Here is a 14,136-nt window from a genome sequence, read left to right on the forward strand (position 1 = left end):
AAGACCGTTCCTTCGGCCGGAAAGATTATGGCTACTGTCTTTTGGGATTCGCAAGGAATAATCCTCATCGACTATCTGGAAAAGGGTAAAACTATTACAGGTGCATATTATTCATCGTTATTGGACCGTTTGAAAACCGAGCTGCAAGAAAAACGCCCACGATTGGCCCACAAAAAAGTCCTTTTCCATCACGACAACGCACCAGTTCACACCTCAGCAGTTGTGGTCGCAAAATTAATGGAAATAGGGTTCCAACTCGTTTCACATCCACCCTATTCTCCAGACTTGGCTCCCTCGGTCTACTATTTGTTCCCCAATATGAAGAAATGGCTGGCGGGAAAAAGATTTTATTCAAACGAGGAGGTGATTGCAGAAACGAATGGCTATTTTTCAGACTTGGACAAATCCTATTATTCGGAAGGGATCAACAAACTAGAGCAGCGTTGGACGAAGTGTATAAGCCTAAAAGGAGACTATGTTGAAAAATAAAAAAGGTTTACCCCAAAAAATTAAGTAGTCTTTATTTTTGCACGGACTTTTCAAACGACCCTCGTAAGAGATAGCTAGTTTCTAATTTTTTCCAAAAAAAAACTTCATTTTTCTCAAAAATATTTATAAGTTTAAACCGTGCACTATTCATGAAAAACGTCTACGTACAAGCACCTTTCGAAAGGTATACCATGAATAGTGGTTATTTTAAAAATTGATGCAGAAATCTCTGATTAATTGCAAAAAAGTACGCCTCAAAACAGCGTCGGCATTATGAAAGGAATTCAACTACCAAAAGAATATAATTGATCAGAATCATCAAATCCAGTACCATTTTTTGGATTTTGTTCATCGTTACATCAATAAACCTGTTGACCTATTCGGTTCAGTTAGAACAGAAAAAACAACACGTCAAATTGAAGAAGTCTCGGAAGTCAGAACTTAAATAAAAAATGCAATAACATAAATTAGTATTGCGAAAGGTGGAACCTTCAAGTGAACATTGATAAGTCCAAAGTGGTTGTGTTTCGCAATGGAGGTAGACTTGGAGCTAGAGAGCGCTGGACGTACAAGACCCAGGAGATAGAGGTAGTAAATCGTTTTGTCTATTTGGGTGTGTTGTTGACCTCTCAATTGAATTTAAAACCTCATTTTCTCGATAAATCCTCGTCAGCTAAACTTGCGTTAAATGTTATTTGGAGAGGAGCGATAATGCAGCCTCAAATACCTCTGAAAGCGAAACTCCAAGTATTTAATGCGGTGTCGCGTTCTATTCTTTGTTACGCAGCTCAAGTTTGGGGGTCAGAGGAGTTCCGTGAGGTGGAGAGAGTCCTGTGGTTTTTCATAAGAAAAATATTTGCTTTGCCAAATTTCACTCCATCATACATACTTCACTTAGAAACTGGCCTTGAGCCTATATTCTTTTATACCTTGGCATTAAATAGTCGGTATCTAGTAAAGGTGTTAAATATGGATCAATCGAGGTTTCCCAGGATAGTTGCTGAGGAGATCGTAAGAGTGGGTATATCATGGGCTAAAAGTTGGAACGTTTTGGCTGAGCGGGCTCAGGTTAATCTGAGGTTGGACGTTCTGGAGCGAGAGGGACTCCCTTCACGCTTTCAGTCCATTATTGCTTGGTTGAGGAAGGGTTTTTTGCTGAACCAACTTGAAAGGGCGCAGGCTTCACATAGATATACGATTTACAAGTTGCTTGACCACGAGGTCAGGTGCGCAGATTTGACTGGTGGTGGCGGGATGGAAAACGGTATTACTGAGATAAGGTGGATATTAAAGCTGAGAGGAGAATAGCTGAACCTCAACCATAAACCTTACAACCTTGACAGAGAGGAGGAATGTTCTCTTTGTAATTATAGGGTAAAGGAGGACACCTTTCACTTTGTTGCAGAGTGCCCTATTCTTGCTCCCTACCGTTTATCTGTGTTTGGGGAAAGATTTCTTTCGTTCGGTTTCTTCCTCAATCTGCTGAACGGTCCTGATTGGTCTCACCTAATTAGATACGTGGTTGCAGCATGGCAATACAGGAGAATAATAAAAAATGAATTTAATTTTTAAATTTCTCTTATATACTATTTGTTAATTATAAACGCACTAGCCCTAGATTTAGTATTCAGTAGTTCTTCAACGAATACAATATAAATATTGTTCAATAATGAATTGTTTTATCTATTAGCAGTTTTGGATGTCTTTTGATTTGTATTTAATAACAAAATTGTAATTTATTTATCTCTTTTTTATCTCTCTTTCTCTCAAATTTTCGTTTCTTTTTTCTTTTATTATATTCGTTTCTCTTTTTAATTTTCAGTTAATAGTCACTATTATTATTATTAAATTTGTAGTAAATAAATTTTGAAATTAATGGTAATATTTTGTTGAATTTATATTATATATATTATAAAAGGCACTGCCATAATTGTATCTAACCAAACCCCGGCAGACGGTTATCCTTGCCGTATTAAGTTTTCATATGTATTAATGAATGTATTTCTTTCTTTTTATGGTATTATGTGAAATAAACTTACTTATTATTATTATTATTATTATTAAATTAGATTTGTGTGAACAATATCTGCTGAAAAAAGGACAAAAGGCGCCCTTTCCTAATTTAAGAAAGAACAAGGACAACCAGGTGTTAAAAAAGGACTGTCCTTTCCAACAAGAAGGGCAGTTGGCAACTCTACCAGTAGGGCACAGTTGTATTAAGGGTTGATCGCCAAAAAAGTGCATGAAAAAGTGTAACGTTGAAAAACACTTAACATTGACAATTTTTTTTCTCTTTTTCTATAAAAGATAAAATTTCCTAATTTTCTTTAAAATATAGGGAAAACCCTCCTTTATAACTGTAATTTTTTTTGCAACAACCCAGATCTAATAGATTTTGAGAAAAAATATAAGATTGTGAAATAAATTAGCTAGCTTAATAAGATAATTTAAGAATAATCTTTATATTTAAATTGAAAACTTAAGGTTATTTCTTGACTTTTAAATTTCTCTTCCTAAGTTAAAGAAACTTATTAAAAATCATTTGAAATTAACCAACACATCTTACCCAACTTAGACCCATCTTAGAAAGCGTTTCCCAAACTCTATGTTAGTATAGTGAGCGGGCCTCATTGGTAAACGGGGCCACAAAAGCTTTTGTCTCTTTTTAATGTAAAACAAGTCACATAATCAAACAATGTTGCGCAGGATCTTAAAATAAGGTAAGAACGTTCAGAGGTAAGGGAAACAGTGGGGGTCATTCCTGAGAAATTGGCAGGTCTGATTTAATTCAACTCCTTTTCTTCCCAGAAGGTTGTTCTTTCACATTATTAATTAATATTAATTATGTAATTAATTATTATACTGTAATAATTTGTCTATATTTTTTTATTATTATTATTAAGAACTTTACAAAAGAATATTGATTTGTGAACTGTTTTGTTAACATCTTGAAGGTATTAAAGCGAGCTCAGTCCAATAATAAAGAGATATAGCAAAAATGGTCGTCAGGATGAATTTATTGTAATTTTGGAACATCAAGGTGAACTGTTTCACATCCTCTACGTCATTAGAGCGAATCTGCTAGTACTTTGGAGGGTACGCTCCAATATTGAAGACATGAGCCTGAAGCGCGATGGATATTCTACCTAACGCTTCGCCGTCCCCAGTACCTTCTCATTGTTAGTGATGGTTAACAATCCTTAGGCGTAACAGGCTATGGTTAGTGGCACCTCCAATCCGCGCCTCTTTATATCCCGTCTTACCTGCTAGCTCCTGTACAGTTTCTGAAAAAACTGAGTGATTGTTTTAAGGACTATTGCCCTTAATTCTCCCAGTTTGAAGATTATCTTGGCAGTTAGGGATTTTGATAGGGACAGGATATCGTGTGAGTCATCACTGTAGATTTTTGTTCTTACTCGTAGATGAAATTATAAGCTGAAATATGGGTGCATATAAAGTACTAATTAAGGTAGTAGGCCTTATTTTTTTGTAAAATATTTGGGTAGGTTCAGCCTTGGGGCTTAAGGGCAGCTACCTCACTGCTTATCTATTGAACAATTAATGCACTTTTATAGTCAGTTTTTGGATACAAATTTTTATTGAGCGCCATTTAAAATACAATATTAACTATTTCTTTGCTACATTGCTACATTAATTTTGTTACATTAATTTTCTGACCAATTTTATTCTAAAATGTAGTTCTGAATTGCGTAAGAAAACCATGATCATTTTTATGGTCAAATCCAAAATGTTTATTTTGAAAACCACCAACGCTTAGGAAAGTTTCCTTATCAGGACTTTGGTACAGTTTATAACCAACATTCGTTCCCAGCGTATCTCCAAAGGGATATCTAGTCAAACTAGCTCCGCCAAATAGCCCACTGTCGTGTTCCAAGTTGGCACTGTATTTGGTGACAGGTGAGTTTCTTTCTACATTAAATAATCCTTTCCAATTTTTATTGCCGTACTCTAGTGTTGCACCATTTACACCTGGTAAAACGGGCCCGATAACTTCATCATGACCAGGTACTAATGTATGGTAAACTGAACCAGTCAATTTAGCATCGTCGTTCCTCCAAGTTTTACTCAACTGTATACCATCAATCTTTTCTTTACTGACATGTGGTTCAATTTTTAATCCATTGTATGGAGGTTATCTAATCCTCAAGGTTCCCTATAACAAAATCAAAAGAAAAATGCACTTCCTGGTCCGCTCATCACTTATTTATTATTTTTTATTTCCTCTTACACTAACTAAGAGTTAGTATCGTGATCGATTTTGGATTTTTCACCGGAAATTTCTATTTTGTGCATCCTAGTACCAAAAATATAAATTTAAAAAATATTTTGCGTATATTTGTTTGTATATCACGGTTCGCCTAGAACGATTTTAATTGAAAAGTTCACCAACATGAAAAAATTTTCTTTCTCCTTATTATTTTGGGTCAAAACTAACCAAAATCCAATGAAAACCAAATCGGTTTACGTTGCAGATTTTTTTTTTTTTTTTTAATTTTTCAGGTCAAAAAACGGGTAGTTAGTAGCATCTCTTGGAAGAACACACACCAAGTTTCAGCCACTTCGGACTATTTCTTTGTGTTTGGCATTCGTTTGAATCGAGGAAGTCGAGTGATTTTCAAAAAAATGGACGAAAAAGAATTTCGTGTGTTGATTAAACACTACTTTATGAAAGGCAAAACGCCTCAGGAGACTAAAGAGAAGCTTGATAAACATTATGGTGACTCTGCACCTTCGATTAGAACAGTTTATAAGTGGTTTCAAAATTTTCGGAGTGGCCATATGGGCACAAGTGACGCTGAACGTTCTGGACGCCCTGTTGAGGTTACTACTCCAGAAATCATTGATAAAATCCATGATATGGTGATGGATGACAGAAGACGGAAGGTGCGTGAGATTGCTAGTGCTGTGGGCATCTCGAATGAACGGGTACATAATATTTTGCATCAACATTTGGACATGACAAAGCTATCCGCAAGATGGGTGCCGCGATTGCTCACGCTTCACCAAAAACGAAATCGTGTGAAGTGTTGCAAGGACGGTTTGCAGCTGTTCCAGAAGAATCCGCAGGACTTTAAGCGTCGTTTCGTCACTGTGGATGAAACATGGATACATAACTATACTCCTGAGACCAAAGAACAATCTAAACAATGGGTTACCAAGGGGGAATCTGCGCCAAAAAAGGCGAAGACCGTTCCTTCGGCCGGAAAGATTATGGCTACTGTCTTTTGGGATTCGCAAGGAATAATCCTCATCGACTATCTGGAAAAGGGTAAAACTATTACAGGTGCATATTATTCATCGTTATTGGACCGTTTGAAAACCGAGCTGCAAGAAAAACGCCCACGATTGGCCCACAAAAAAGTCCTTTTCCATCGACAACGCACCAGCTCACACCTCAGCAGTTGTGGTCGCAAAATTAATGGAAATAGGGTTCCAACTCGTTTCACATCCCCCCTATTCTCCAGACTTGGCTCCCTCGGACTACTATTTGTTCCCCAATATGAAGAAATGGCTGGCGGGTAAAAGATTTTATTCAAACGAGGAGGTGATTGCAGAAACGAATGGCTATTTTTCAGACTTGGACAAATCCTATTATTGGGAAGGGATCAACAAACTAGAGCAGCGTTGGACGAAGTGTATAAGCCTAAAAGGAGACTACGTTGAAAAATAAAAAAGGTACTGACCTGTGGTTCAATTTTTAATCCATCGTCTGGAAATTGTCCAAACATCAAGGTTCCCTATAACAAAATCAAAAGAAAAATTCACTTCCTGGTCCGCTCATCACTTATTTATTATTTTTTATTTCCTCTTACACTAACTAAGAGGTAGTATCGTGATCGATTTTGGATTTTTCACCGGAAATTTCTATTTTGTGCATCCTAGTACCAAAAATATAAATTTAAAAAATATTTTGCGTATATTTGTTTGTATATCACGGTTCGCCTAGAACGATTTTAATTGAAAAGTTCACCAACATGAAAAAATTTTCTTTCTCCTTATTATTTTGGGTCAAAACTAACCAAAATCCAATGAAAACCAAATCGGTTTACGTTGCGGATTTTTTTTTTTTTTTTTAATTTTTCAGGTCAAAAAACGGGTAGTTAGTAGCATCTCTTGGAAGAACACACACCAAGTTTCAGCCACTTCGGACTATTTCTTTGTGTTTGGCATTCGTTTGAATCGAGGAAGTCGAGTGATTTTCAAAAAAATGGACGAAAAAGAATTTCGTGTGTTGATTAAACACTACTTTATGAAAGGCAAAACGCCTCAGGAGACTAAAGAGAAGCTTCATAAACATTATGGTGACTCTGCACCTTCGATTAGAACAGTTTATAAGTGGTTTCAAAATTTTCGGAGTGGCCATACGGGCACAAGTGACGCTGAACGTTCTGGACGCCCTGTTGAGGTTACTACTCCAGAAATCATTGATAAAATCCATGATATGGTGATGGATGACAGTAGAGTGAAGGTGCGTGAGATTGCTAGTGCTGTGGGCATCTCGAATGAACGGGTACATAATATTTTGCATCAACATTTGGACATGACAAAGCTATCCGCAAGATGGGTGCCGCGATTGCTCACGCTTCACCAAAAACGAAATCGTGTGAAGTGTTGCAAGGACGGTTTGCAGCTGTTCCAGAAGAATCCGCAGGACTTTAAGCGTTGTTTCGTCACTGTGGATGAAACATGGATACATAACTACACTCCTGAGACCAAAGAACAATCTAAACAATGGGTTACCAAGGGGGAATCTGCGCCAAAAAAGGCGAAGACCGTTCCTTCGGCCGGAAAGATTATGGCTACTGTCTTTTGGGATTCGCAAGGAATAATCCTCATCGACTATCTGGAAAAGGGTAAAACTATTACAGGTGCATATTATTCATCGTTATTGGACCGTTTGAAAACCGAGCTGCAAGAAAAACGCCCACGATTGGCCCACAAAAAAGTCCTTTTCCATCACGACAACGCACCAGCTCACACCTCAGCAGTTGTGGTCGCAAAATTAATGGAAATAGGGTTCCAACTCGTTTCACATCCCCCCTATTCTCCAGACTTGGCTCCCTCGGACTACTATTTGTTCCCCAATATGAAGAAATGGCTGGCGGGTAAAAGATTTTATTCAAACGAGGAGGTGATTGCAGAAACGAATGGCTATTTTTCAGACTTGGACAAATCCTATTATTGGGAAGGGATCAACAAACTAGAGCAGCGTTGGACGAAGTGTATAAGCCTAAAAGGAGACTACGTTGAAAAATAAAAAAGGTACTGACCTGTGGTTCAATTTTTAATCCATCGTCTGGAGATTGTCTATTCCTCGAGGTTTCCTATAACAAAATCAAAAGAAAAATTCACTTCCTGGTCCGCTCATCACTTATTTATTATTTTTTATTTCCTCTTACACTAACTAAGAGGTAGTATCGTGATCGATTTTGGATTTTTCACCGGAAATTTCTATTTTGTGCATCCTAGTACCAAAAATATAAATTTAAAAAATATTTTGCGTATATTTGTTTGTATATCACGGTTCGCCTAGAACGATTTTAATTGAAAAGTTCACCAACATGAAAAAATTTTCTTTCTCCTTATTATTTTGGGTCAAAACTAACCAAAATCCACTGAAAACCAAATCGGTTTACGTTGCGGATTTTTTTTAATTTTTCAGGTCAAAAAACGGGTAAAACTGCTTTTTTTTTTGCATTGTTAAGCCTAATAAATGGAAAAACAATACAGTGTTTTGCAAAACCAATGCATGCATTTTGAAGCTGAGGGAATTTCCGACAGATTGATATATTTTATAAATGATAAAAATGAAATTTCGACATTCAAAGTCAATAAAAAAGACATTTTTGAGCAAAATAAGGCAAAAACAAGGGTTTCTCGCATTTCAAAGCTTACTTAACAAATAAATCATCGTTTTTTTGTGGAAGGGAATGGGACTTTTCAAAAATGAGAAAAATTCCTGCAAAATACAATATTTATACACTGGGAAAAGTGGAAATTTTCCAATTCAAATTCATTTAATGAAACTTTTTGGATTAAAAGAGCCTTGCAATGCGATAAAAAATTATTTGGGCTCTTTTAATTTAATGTAAATTGTGCATTTTTACATTTTCATTTTGAAACTAGTACCTTTAAAGGGAACACGTATGTTATTTAATTTGTTGAACGGAAATAGTAAGTTACCAAGAAAATGTAATTCAGCTAGTTAATCGACTTCCAAAAACTGGAAACCGCTCAACCGTATCAAAATTTAGTGAAAACCACTTTTCCAGGCGGAAAATACTGCGCATGACGATCGTTACTACCTCTTAGTTAGGATAAGAGTAGGGAAATATGGTATATAAATAAATTACCTGAAATCTACGTAGCAAATCTCCAAAGTCTGCGCTCACCAGACTGCTGATTATTAAAGCAAAAGCTACTTCCGCAAAGTACATGGTCAAAAGTATATATATATATATATGTATATTGTTTTAAACTGTGTGCAATTCGATATTTGATCTCTGTATGTAAGATTCTGCAGTCGAGTAACTCTTTTATACACACCATCTTAGGATTATGATATGATGCAGTTATTCCCAGGGGTTATCACAGCCAATAACTGCCCATTTCTTTTTTTTCCTACTACATTGAGGAAAACATGGGATTCACATGTATAAAAATAAATCTACTGTGACCACTCACTAGACTTTCTTCCTTACTAAGAGAATTCTCTTCAAGTTGTTTCTCACAAATATTCTTCGAAGTACAACATTATACACTATGTAACCACCGTAAATTACAAAAAAAAAAAAAAAAATATATATAATCTTTTACGAGGGTCGTTTGAAAAGTCCGTGCAAAAATAAAAACTACTTAATTTTTTGGGGTAAACCTTTTTTATTTTTCAACATAGTCTCCTTTTAGGCTTATACACTTCGTCCAACGCTGCTCTAGTTTGTTGATCCCTTCCGAATAATAGGATTTGTCCAAGTCTGAAAAATAGCCATTCGTTTCTGCAATCACCTCCTCGTTTGAATAAAATCTTTTTCCCGCCAGCCATTTCTTCATATTGGGGAACAAATAGTAGTCCGAGGGAGCCAAGTCTGGAGAATAGGGGGGATGTGAAACGAGTTGGAACCCTATTTCCATTAATTTTGCGACCACAACTGCTGAGGTGTGAGCTGGTGCGTTGTCGTGATGGAAAAGGACTTTTTTGTGGGCCAATCGTGGGCGTTTTTCTTGTAGCTCGGTTTTCAAACGGTCCAATAACGATGAATAATATGCACCTGTAATAGTTTTACCCTTTTCCAGATAGTCGATGAGGATTATTCCTTGCGAATCCCAAAAGACAGTCGCCATAATCTTTCCGGCCGAAGGAACGGTCTTCGCCTTTTTTTTGGCGCAGATTCCCCCTTGGTAACCCATTGTTTAGATTGTTCTTTGGTCTCAGGAGTGTAGTGATGTATCCATGTTTCATCCACAGTGACGAAACGACGCTTAAAGTCCTGCGGATTCTCCTGGAACAGCTGCAAACCGTCCTTGCAACACTTCACACGATTTCGTTTTTGGTCAAGCGTGAGCAATCGCGGCACCCATCTTGCGGATAGCTTTGTCATGTCCAAATGTTGATGCAAAATATTATGTACCCGTTCATTCGAGATGCCCACAGCACTAGCAATCTCACGCACCTTCACTCTACTGTCATCCATCACCATATCATGGATTTTATCAATGATTTCTGGAGTAGTAACCTCAACAGGGCGTCCAGAACGTTCAGCGTCACTTGTGCCCATATGGCCACTCCGAAAATTTTGAAACCACTTATAATCGAAGGTGCAGAGTCACCATAATGTTTATCAAGCTTCTCTTTAGTCTCCTGAGGCGTTTTGCCTTTCATAAAGTAGTGTTTAATCAACACACGAAATTCTTTTTCGTCCATTTTTTGAAAATCACTCGACTTCCTCGATTCAAACGAATGCCAAACACAAAGAAATAGACCGATCTGGCTGAAACTTGGTGTGTGTTCTTCCAAGAGATGCTACTAACTAAACATAACCTCGATACGCGCCAGTAGTGCTATCTCTCTGACTTTGCACGGACTTTTCAAACGACCCTCGTATAGGAAAGCCAACACAAACTGTTTTCCTGAGCAGCGTCGTAAAATGAACATTTCTAGCCAAATAAAGACAGTAAAAGTGCGGAGTCTATGCATATAAAGAAGTTTACACTTTAATTCGTAGGTGCCATTTATGAAGAACTATCCAACACAAAAGATTAGCGAGGTATTTCCGGTGAAAGATTCTTTCAAGAAAGAATTTCCTTCAAAACATAATTTTAACTCTCCTAAAGTAATTACTCAAGTGACAGGCACCGTACTTGGCACCCTAGAAGTAGCCAATAGTAAAAGTATTTTGGAAATGTTTTTTTTTTTTTTTTTTCTTCCATTTTCTTAGGGCCCAAGAATTTTCAGAAAATGTTTTATCAGTGTTATCTGATTAACAGATTTTATTTCTTAGCTGGATCAACTGGAGGAGAGAAGCTGCTGCACAAATGGCTGCACACTCTCGTTGGAGTTTGTCACCACTTTATAGTAATCACGGAGTCCTGGAAGCAATATAGAGGCGCAAGTTTTCTGCACTACAAGGTTTTGTAGAGTCGAGGAATATACGCTATTTGGTTGTAGGTAACTGAAGGAATTGAAACAATCTTTAAGATTATTGTGAAGAGTAGCGCCAAAGATGGAGCATCGGTTGGCCAAGTCTTTTTGATATATTGAATTTGAATGTTTAGTTGAACCTAACAGTTCAAAGTTCATAGGTTCAGATCGATTTGAGTACGCTGTTGTACATTGTGCTAAAAAAAAAGTAAGAAATAAATTATTATGAAGATTCATATTACGTCACACCATCAACTACGATTTATGAATGATTGCAGAAAAGGTTTTATTTTTAATTACGATGAGCTCAATTTTGTGATCTGATTGAAGAATTTTTTCGGAATAAAACAGTGAAGTTAAAAATTACATTAATTTTAGTAGTTCTAATTTTTATTACATAAGTTTCTTTAGGAAATACCTAGGGAGGTAAAAATGGTAAAAAAAAATCTAGAGTACATTTTTGATACAGACGGCAGGAAGTTGTGAAAATTAACATATTTTAGTAATAACACTATTTTTACTAACTCTGGGATTCACTTCCAGCGTTATAAAAAGTAAATAAATAAATGATAAAAATTAGTTAAAAACAAAATAATTAACTGACAAAACTAATTGCCTAGATAAATATATATCTTATCTCTCCAACTCATTGATCGTCTAGATCAGGGCTTCTTAAACTATGGGTCGCGACCCCAAATGGGGTCGCGTAGCAAAATTCTGCGGTCGCGAGAGATTTTAATGTCAAATATTTATATATACCATTTTATAACATCACTAGAGTTGGCGGAATACAGTGGACTTGCAGCGTCTAGACACGCGCATTTGTTGAAGGTTTTGAGCTATCTCCACCGACAGCAGTAAACGATCGATGATCGCTATTATTATACTATTATTATCCATCTCATTAAATTTTAATTTAATACTTACCACGCAACTACTTGAATATATTCGAGCGAATTAAGACGGTCAGAATCCACTTTTATTTTTGAAACTATAATAAATACAATTTTATAATTTTTTGTGCAATTTTTAATTTTAGATTTTTGTATGTTTCAAAACGAATTCTAAAACTATATATTTTCATATGTATATGTACTATGTGTATATTGTTACCTAATAAATAAATCATCAAAAAATATTAATTTATTTTTCTTTTATATTTGTATGGGGTCGTCAAGAAACTCGCAATCATAAATGGGGTCGTGAATGACAAAAGTTTAAGAAGCCCTGGCCTAGATTGTAAAGCAATTTAAAACTAGATTTATTTCCTGGCTTAGTCGAGTATATTGTTCGTTCTAACAGTAAAATTATTGTTTATGCTGTACTCTATGCAGAGCAGTTTAGCTTCACCATGAAACTGTTCTATTAATTAAATAAACAAATTTATAGGGTGATCTAATTAAAACGCACCAATCGCTAATAACTTTTTAGGAAAGCGGAATTTCGAAAAAAACCCACGAAGTAAACTATATGTTTTTTTTTGGTTGAGTTTTCAAATTTTCCACCCCCGTTGTTGTATCTTCATGTTTTGCGGAGTTACAGTCAAAACCCCGATTGGGGTTTCATAAGGACCACTGGTTTTGACAATGATTATGAAAACTACATAAAAAAAACTGTGATAAATGACGTTAACCCCGTTTCGATATCCCTAATATTAGTTGAGATATTTAAGATCAAAGTTACAATTTTATCTATTCGTGAACGGTTTTCAGTATTAATTTTCCACCAGAAATACACGTTTTGGGAGGTCCTCTGACTGCAGAAAAAATGTTATTGGTGACGCAGAGTAAATAAATAATTATAATTGAAAATTTTAAAACATGTAGTGTAATTTAATGGTTATGGGTGAATCAGAATAAACTTGTATTATCAGCCAATAAAAGCAATCATCACATCATTTTAATGCACCCCGTATGCGAGACTTCTTGACCTATGATTACGGTAAGAACATCTAGCCAGGGTGTTGGTCTAGTGGTCAAGAGCGTGGCTTTGTAAGTGGGAGATCCCCAGTTCGAATCCCGCGTATAACTATACTTTATTAAAAAAAAATTATTATGATCTTTAAGTAATAAGAATGACTGCATACACATATAGTTTACTTCGTGGATTTTTTCGAAATTCCGCTTTCCTAAAAAGTTTTTAGCGATTGGTGCGTTTTAAATGGATCACCCTGTATTATACAGGTTGTTCATTTTAAGACAGCTCAAATGCATTTCATTCTGTAACGGCTTGATCTGAGCGAAAAATGGTAGAGGAGAATTTTGTTGCCAGTCACCTCTAGTTTCAGAGTATGTGACTTGATTTTAGATTCCTGCTCGCATACACTGCTGACGCGCGACCAAAAGTGAGGGTTCGCAGTTGACCCCCATTTCCATATACACAGTTTTAAAGAGTATAAAAAGTTATGAAAGAAACCGGAAACCGCAATTCGATATCTTCAAAATTAAAGGTGCTAAGCCATTTCAAAATCTGGTATTTATTAATCATATTTCAATTTTTTAACTTGTTATCAAAGAGAAAGAAGAGCACGCGATAGGTCATTTTTATGTATTTTTCATCCCCTTTCTACTAAAAATATTGCCTTGGCAGTAAAGCTAGTATTTTTCTTAATATCGGGAAATAAGTCGTTTTCCGAGTGATTTTTCTAAGTAAAATCAAATGTTAAGCGCTTTAGATGTTCCCAAGTATACACAAAATGGCTAAAAATTAATTTTACATCTGTTACAAACAAGAAGGTTTAATAATTATTTGGTAATTTTGGGAGAGTTGCGTTTAATTAGCAAAAAAATTGGAAACCTCCTGCCACATATTTAAGTGATCAATATCTTTCATGTAAAGGATCAAACTTGTCCCTTAATTTATCAAATAATGCACAATATACAACTTGTGAAGCATATACTGTGCCTTCAAAGGGGCCTCCTCAGATACAGAGCAGTTGATAACCTCCTGGCTAACCTGGCTTATATATAAGGTGGCGATCAGCAAGC

The 14,136-nt window shown here is 36.0% G+C and overlaps 1 long non-coding RNA gene across 1 annotated transcript in view; it reads right to left on the minus strand.

Moving 5' to 3' along the window:
* LOC141460956 (uncharacterized) overlaps positions 1-14,136 on the minus strand; it is a 48,977-nt gene that overhangs the window by 7,794 nt on the left and 27,047 nt on the right. The window lies entirely within an intron of this gene.

Source organism: Rhodnius prolixus, unplaced genomic scaffold (genome assembly GCF_049639745.1).
Source record: "Rhodnius prolixus isolate KJV_2025 unplaced genomic scaffold, Rpr scaffold_6, whole genome shotgun sequence".
NCBI lineage: Eukaryota > Metazoa > Arthropoda > Insecta > Hemiptera > Reduviidae > Rhodnius > Rhodnius prolixus.